An 8,264-nucleotide genomic window follows, 5' to 3' on the forward strand; every position below is an offset into this window, starting at 1 on the left:
TGAAACCATAAGTTAGGTATTAAGTTTTGATTTAGTGATGTGGGCTTCACATAAATGACTCTATTTTGTGTTTGTTGTCTCTTTTTACTTTTTAAATTTTTTTAAAGTTTATTTATTTTGAGAGGGAGAAAGAGAAAGGGGCAGGGAGAAAATCCCAAGGAGGCTCCATACTTTTAGCACAGAGCCTGATGTATGGCTTGATCTCACCAACCATAAGATCATGACCTGAACTGAAATCAAGAGTCAGACACTTAAACTACTGAGCCACCCAGGTGTTCCTGTTGTCTCTTTTTTTAACACACCAACATAGAACTGGATAGATAGTGGAAAAAACAACAAAAGAATTCCTACCACTGGTGCTGTAAATACAACAAGAAAGGAATGATGGGAAATACAAAAAAAAAAAATCAAGAAATAGATCACGTCTAAGTAGATCTACTAGTGCTCAATGCACAAGTAGATTTTGTTATTGAAATAAAGTACAATATCAGTGAGATAATTTCAAATTTGGAAAATTGTGGAAAACACTGAGATTGGTAATATACATGGAAGAGGAAAATAATGTTCCCTCTAACTTTCTAGGTTCTTAGCTGAGACCAACCTTCTTTCCCCCATTATAAAACACAGATTTATAGGGAAGAATTTTAATAGCATGTGTACCTCCTTATATATATGGGGGATGCCATTTATGGAAGGTTACCAAGAAAAGCACAGTAAAAGTCAAAAGTGTAGCTGAGGTATTTATATATAAGCTACAGTTTGTTTTTTAGGAAAGGTGTCATGAATACTATTATTAAAGTATTTAATGCAAGGATTTTGAAGAGCTTGCACAGTCTTTAAGAGGAGATAGGCTTATATGGTTGTCCAGGACAAAAACTTAGGAAACAGACACAAATTCTGTGTGTCTGTGTTTGTATTTATAGGAATTGTTATCATGTAGAGGGGTGAGATTTTAACTATGGGTAGAGTGCAGGAAAAAAATGAAAGATAAGCATAAAATGCTGCTTTGGAACACACTAACACTGAAAAGATGTATAGAAAAAAAAGACCTGTAAATAAAAATAGGAAATATCAAAACTTAGGAAGAAATATAGCTGTGATGTTTCAAGCAGATGTTGGCTAATATATTTCTTACTGAATTTCAAAACATGGGAACACAATGCAAATATGTGACTATAACATAATTGTCAATGTACTTGTTTATGAACCACCTAACTCTAAAATACCTTTTCAGACAACTCTATAGGCAACTCTGTAGAGAAAGGTTCTAGTATGTCATATATTACTATTGACTGAGATCATAGGGATAATTATAATTCAGATATAAAATCTCTCCTAGAATTTTAGGAAAATTTAATTGGAAAATTGTGAAGATTAAGAGATTTATCAAATTAGTTATATTTGCAAAATATCACATGGACATTGCATAATACTTAATGCAAAGAGTCTGGATTCTGATTATTAGCTATAATAGCACTATGTTCACTACCATCCAGAGAATAATTTTGATCTGACTTTTTATGATAAGGCACTTAAAATGAAATACACTCTCACAATGCTGTATTATGCACTCAATATTTTAACTATATGCACAATGTTGTAACACAGATCACTAAAAGGGATGCATCTTATATAACTTTAACTTTATACCCGTTGTAAAGCAACTCCTCATTTCTTTCTAGGCCCTAGCGACCACTATTCTATTCTCCGCTTCTATGAGCTTAACTATTTTAGATAACTAATGCAAGTTTCTCTTTCTGTGACTTTTTGTTTTTCACTTAGCATGATGTCCTCCAGGTTTAACCATGCTGTCACACAAAATATCCTTTCTTTTTAAGGCTGAATAGTCCATTGTATGTACTTATCACATTTTCTTTATCCATTCATTTGTTGATGAGTATTTAGGTTTTCTCACTACTTTGGCAATTCACATAATGCTTCAGTGAACACAGATACACAAATATTATCTTCAAAATCTAGTTTTCATTTTTTTAAGTGGGATTGCTGGACCATGTGGTAGGTTTACTTAATTTTGAGGAATCTCCTTAATGTTTTCATAGTGGATGGAATGTTAATCCAACAAACAGTCCAATGTCTGCTTATTTCAGTTACTAATTTTCATTTTTCAGAGATTTTTTGACATTCTGTTCCTTGATTTCTATTTTTTCATCTTTTATTCTTTGATTCATCTTCCCTTCTTTCTTTCCTTTCAATTCCAGTATAATTAATATACATTGTTATATTGGTTTCAGGTATACAAGTTAGAGATTCAACAGTTCTATACCTTACATAATACTCATCATGATAAGTATACTCTTAATGCCCTTCACCTATTTCACCCACAACCCCACCCACTTAACCTCTGGTAATCATTAGCTTTAAACATCCTTTCTTGAACCAAAACATTCAATAAAAGTTGCTCATGAAAAATTAACTTTTCAGATACTTTTGCAACTTAAAATTCAGATGCATGTTATTCAACAGGAACTCTGTATGTAAAACCAAATGTAGTTTTAATTTCTTCTTATAAACAAATAAATCCTAGCGCAGTTGTTTGCTACAGAACATTTTTGGCAATGAGAGTAATGCAGACATCTTCTAGTGCAGGCCAGCACAATAAGCTTCAAAGATAGCTCAAGACCCTGTTGGCTTGATGGCTTTACTCATGATAACCAGTTGTGATGTTTACCGTTCACAGAATGTCTTATTTGACAGCTTTTAGAAGACCAATTAGCCAGGCTTATATATGGTAACAAATACTGATTTCATGGAAATGTCTGATCCTCTTTATAGCTTTCCTCCTTCCAAAGAACATGTTGTGGAAATTAACAGGATGAAGTTTAACTACGGTAGAAGTGGACTGCCAGGCTTTTTCTGGTGTACCATTAAAAACAGAAACTACAGGTATATAACACTAGCAAAAGATTATGTCTTGATTACATTCCAAAAGGCAGATATGCTGCAAACCTGCAGATATTTCATGTATTATGTTTGGCACATGAAAACTAAATTTTGTCCCTAACTGTGTATTGCAATTTGCTGTGCAGATTTTCATCTTATTTTATTTATGGCAAGGGATATACATTTTGCAGGGCTGGATCTATCCATTTCTGCCTGTAACAAACACCCAAACATCCTAAAATTTTAATTATAAGACAGAAAAGTGTGAAGTAAAACTCTAGAGAACATCAAAGGAAAATGGCCATGCATCTGCTCTTTAATGTTTTCCTATGATATATTAAAATAAAAACAAAGTTTAAGTCTCTTCACAAGTAGTAATGTATATTCTTTGGATTTTTTTCAGCCACAACAACTGTATTCTCTTTTCTGATTTTTGCTTCATCTTTTGCTTTGTAATCATATGGACAGTTGTGCTTCTCGGAGTAATGGTGAAGTCCACAAAACAAATTTCCACATCAGCAGTCAAACCCTGTAAGGCCAAACTTTCTTTCTGCACATAAAACATCTCTTCTTTGGTTTCAGCAACCCAGGAGCTTTTCCTTCACTTTGAGAAGTACTGGACTGAGAAACTGATGGACTGGGCTGAGTGACAACTGGGTCTGATACCTCTGTTTTGGAGGTATTTATTTCGTCCTCTCAAAATGCTCATTTCTGTCATTTGGTGAGTTACAGGCAAGGCAGCCACCGCCCATTCCTTGATTTTTCAGATATGCTGCCAGCAGCACCTTCGCAGTTGTTTAAACTAGTCTCTGCTTTCTGTACAGTAGCAGAATCTGAGGTAGGACTGTTGGAACCACTAGACTTACTGGGCTCATTCTGCCACTATTTCTGCTGTCTCTGATGATTTTCTTTGTAGCAAACGGAATCTTGTTTTTTTATTATTATTATTTTAGCCATCCTGACAAGTATTAAGTAATATATCATGGTGGTTTTGATTTGTGTTTCCCTGATTATCATTTATTTGAGCATCTGTTCATGTATCTATTGGCCATCTGTATATCTTCTTTGGAGAAATGTTTATTCATATCTTCTGCCCGTTTTTTAATTAGATTACTTGTAGTTTTTGGTGTTCAGTTGTGTAAGTTCTTTATATATTTTGGATACTAAACCATTATCCAATACTACTCATTATCATTTGCAAATATCTTCTCCCATTCTGCAGGTTGTCTTTTAGTTTTGTTGATTATGGTTTTTGTTTTTGTTGTTGTTGATTACTTTCTTTGCTTTTCAGAAGCTTTTTATTTTGATGTAGTCCCAACAGTTTATTTTTGCTTTTGTTTCTCTTGCTTCAGGAGACTTCTCTAGAAAGATGTTGCCACAACCAATGTCAGAGAAATTACTGCCAGTGCTGTCTTCTGGAATTTTTATGGTTTGAGCTTTCAAATTTAGGTCCTTAACTCATTTTGAATTTATATTTTGTCTATACTAAGAGAAAATGGCCTAGAAAATGAAACTAGAAAACTGCATGTTACTGTCCAGTTTTCCCAATACCATTTGCTGAAAAGACTGTCTTTTTCCCATTGGATATTCTTTCTTGCTTTGTCAAAGGTTAATTGACCATATAGTTGTGGATTTATTTCTGTATTTTTTATTTTGTTCCATTGATCTAATTTTTATGCCAGTACCATACTGTTTTGATAACTACTGCTTTGTAATATAACTTGAAGTCCAGAATTGTGATGCCTCCAGCTTTGCTATTCTTCTCCAAAATTGCTTTGGCTATTTGAAGTCTTCCATAGTTCCATACAAATTTTAGAATTATTTGTTCTAGGTCTGAGAAAAATGTTGTTGGTATTTTGATAGGGATTGCATTACATGTGTAGATTGTTTGGGGTAATATAGACATTTTAATAATATTCTTCCAATCCATGGGCATAGAATGGCTTTCCAATTCTTTATGTCTTCTAAAATATCTTTTATTAGTGGTTTATAATGTTCAGAGTATAGGTCTTTCACCTTGTTAGGGATGCTTATTCCTAAGTATTTTATTACTTTGGTGTAACTGTAAATGGGATTGTTTTCTAAATTTCTCTTTCTGCCACTTCATTATTGATGTATAGAAATGTAACAGATTTCTATGCATTGATTTGGTATCCTGCAACTTTACTGAATTCATTGATCAGTTCTAGCAGGTTTTTGGTGGAGTTTTTTGGGTTTTCTATATATAGTACCACATCATCTGCAAATAGTAAAATTTTACTTCTTTCTTACCAATTTGGGTGTGTTTTATTTCTTTTTATTTTCTGATTGCTATGGCTGGGATTTTTGGTACTATGTTGAATAAAAGTGGTGAGAGTGTACATTCTTGTCTCCTTCCTGACATTAGGGGAAAAGCTCTCAGTACTTCCCCATTAAGGATGAGGTTAGCTCTGGGTTTTTCATATATGACCTTTATTATGTGGAGGTATGTTAACTAAGAGTATGTTAACTATTAACCTAATTTTTTGAGGGTTTTTGTCATGAATGGATGTTGTACTCTTTCAACATGCTTTTTCTGTATCTATTGAAATAATCATATGTTTTATCCTTTCTTTTATTGATGTGATGTATCACGTTGATTTATTTGTGAATAATGAACTGTTCTCTCATTCTGGGAATAAAACCAACTTGATCATGGGGAATGTATTGTTTTAATATATTGTCTTAATGTAAGTTTTAATGTATTGCTGGATCCAGTTTGCTAATATTTTGTTGAGGATTTTTCAAATCTGTGTTCATCAGAGATTTTGGCCTGTAGTTCTCCTTTTTTCTGTGGTGTCTTTATCTGGTTTTGGTATCAGCATAATGCTGCTTCATAGAATGAATTTGGAAACTTTCCATCCTCTTCTATTTTCTGGAATAGTTTGAAAAAAAATGGGTATTGACTTTAAATGCTTGGATTAATTCACCTGTAAAGCCATCTGGTCCTGTACTTTTGTTGGGAGTTTTTTGTTATTGATTCCATTTCATTTTTGATAATTGATCCATTCAAATTGTCTATTTTGTCTTGATTAAGTTTTGATAGGTTATATGTTTTAATAATTTATCTATTTCTTCTAGGTTGTCCAATTTATTGGCATATAATTTTCATAATATTCTCTTATAGTTCATTGTATTTCTGTGGTGTTGTTATTTCTCTTCCATTTCAGATTTTGTTTGAGTCTTTTTTTTTATGAGTATGGCTAAACATTTATCAATTTTTTTGATCTTTTCAAAGAACCAGCTCCTGGTTTCATTGATCTGTTCTTTTGTGTTTCTAGTTTCCTTTTCATTTATTTCTATTCTAATCTTTATAATTTCCTTCCTTCTGCTGGTTTTGGGTTTTGTTTGTTCTTGTCTTAGCTGTCTTAGTTTGTTTATTTGAATTTTTTCTTGCTGTTTGAATTAGACCTGTATTGTTATAAACTTCCCTTTTAGAGCTGCTTTTACTGCATCCCAAATATTTTGAACCATTGTTTTCTTCATTTGTCTCTTTTTTTTTAATTTCTCTTTGATTTCTTACCCATTCATTGTTTAATAGCATGTTTTTAATTTCCATGTAATTGTGCTCTTTCCAGATATTTTCATGTGATGGATTGCTTGTTTCATAGTGTTATGGTCAGAAAAAATGCATAGTAGGACTTCAGTCTTTATCAATTTTTGATACTTGTTTTGTGGCCTAATATGGGATCTATTATGGAGAATGTTCCATGTACACTTAAAGAGAATGCGTATTCTGTTTTAGGATGGAATGTTCTGAATATATCTGTTATCTGTCTGGTCTAATGTGTCTTTCAAAGCCACTGTTTCCTTGTTGATTTTCTGTTTGCATGATCTGTCTATTAATGTAAGTGGGTTGTTAAAGTCCCCTTACTATTATATTACTATTGATTACTTCTTTTATGTTTATTGTTAATTTTTATGTATCTGGATGCTCTCATGTTGGGTGCATAAATATTTACAATTGTTACATCTTGTTGTATTTTCCCCTTTATTATTATAGTGTCTTTCTTTGTCTCTTGTTATAGTCTTTATTTTAAAGTCTATTTTCTCCATACTTATATTGCTACCTTGGGTTTCTTTTGACATCCATTTGCAGGATAAATGTTTCTCCATCTGCTCATTTTCAATCTGTAAGTGTCCTTAGGTCTGAAATAAGTCTCCCACAGGCAGCATATAAGTGGGTCATGTTTTTTATCTACTCTGTCACCCTATGTCTTTTGACTGGAGCATTTAATCCACTTATATCCAAAGTAATTATTGATAGGTATGCAGTTATTGCCACTTGGTTTCTTGTTTCATTGTTATTTTTTTGAAGTTCTTCCCAGTTTCTTTTTTCTCTTGTTCTCTCATGTTCAGTTGACCTTCTTTAGTGATATACTTGAATTCCTTCCTATTTATTTTTTGCCTGTCTAACACTAGTTTTTGATTTGTGGCTACATCTTCTGCATATAGCAGTCTATATTAAGTTTACGGTCGCTTAAGTTTGAACGCATTCTTTACTCCTCTTTGCCCCCATGTTTTAGGTACATGGTGCGAACTCCACATTCTTTTTGCTTTTTGAGTCCTTTGACTGATTTTTATAGATGTACTTGTTTTTATCACTTTTGTGCTTTCTACTTTTATTACTCTTACTGTCTTTCCTTTCCACTCAAAGAGTCCCCTTTAATTTCTTGTAGGGCTCATTTAGTGGTCATGAATTCCTTTAGCTTTCGTTTATCTGGAAAACTTTATCTCTCCTATTCTGAATGCTTTCCATTACTCTGTCCTCCAGGTTGTTTATCTGAGCCTTGCAAATTGAATATTCTTGGCTGCAGATTTTTCTCTTTCAACACTTGAATATATCATGCCACTCCTTCCTGCCCTGCAAATTTCTGCTGAAAAATCAGTTCATATCTTTATAGGTTTCCCTTGTATATGGCTGTTTTCTTGTCTCTTGCTGCTCTTAAAATTCCCTCTTTATCACTACCTTTTGCCATTTTAATTACTATGAGTCCTTGTGTAGACCTTCTTGGGTTTATTTTTGGGGGGGCTCTCTGTGACTCCTGGATCTGGATTTCTGTTTTCTTCCCCAGATTTGGGAAGTTTTCAGTTATTACCTATTCAAGTAAATTTTCTGCCAACTTTTCCCTCTCTTTTTTTTTTTTTTTCTGGGATCTCTATAATGCAAATGTTATTACACCTGATGGTGTTGCTGAGTTCCCTAAGTCTATTTTCACTTTGTATTGTTTTTTCCTCTTACCTGTTCAACTTGATTGCTTTCCATTACTCTGTAATCTAGGTTTTTGATCCGTTCTTCCTTTACTCTAGTATTTATTTCATCTAGTGTATCTTTAATTTCATTT

At 33.0% G+C, this 8,264-nt stretch overlaps 1 pseudogene; it reads right to left on the bottom strand.

Moving 5' to 3' along the window:
• Positions 1-2,937: 2,937 nt before the first annotated feature.
• Positions 2,938-3,858, bottom strand: LOC113600847 (AN1-type zinc finger protein 5-like; annotated as a pseudogene).
• Positions 3,859-8,264: the final 4,406 nt, after the last annotated feature.

The sequence above is a fragment of the Acinonyx jubatus genome, chromosome B1, assembly GCF_027475565.1.
Source record: "Acinonyx jubatus isolate Ajub_Pintada_27869175 chromosome B1, VMU_Ajub_asm_v1.0, whole genome shotgun sequence".
Taxonomy (NCBI): domain Eukaryota; kingdom Metazoa; phylum Chordata; class Mammalia; order Carnivora; family Felidae; genus Acinonyx; species Acinonyx jubatus.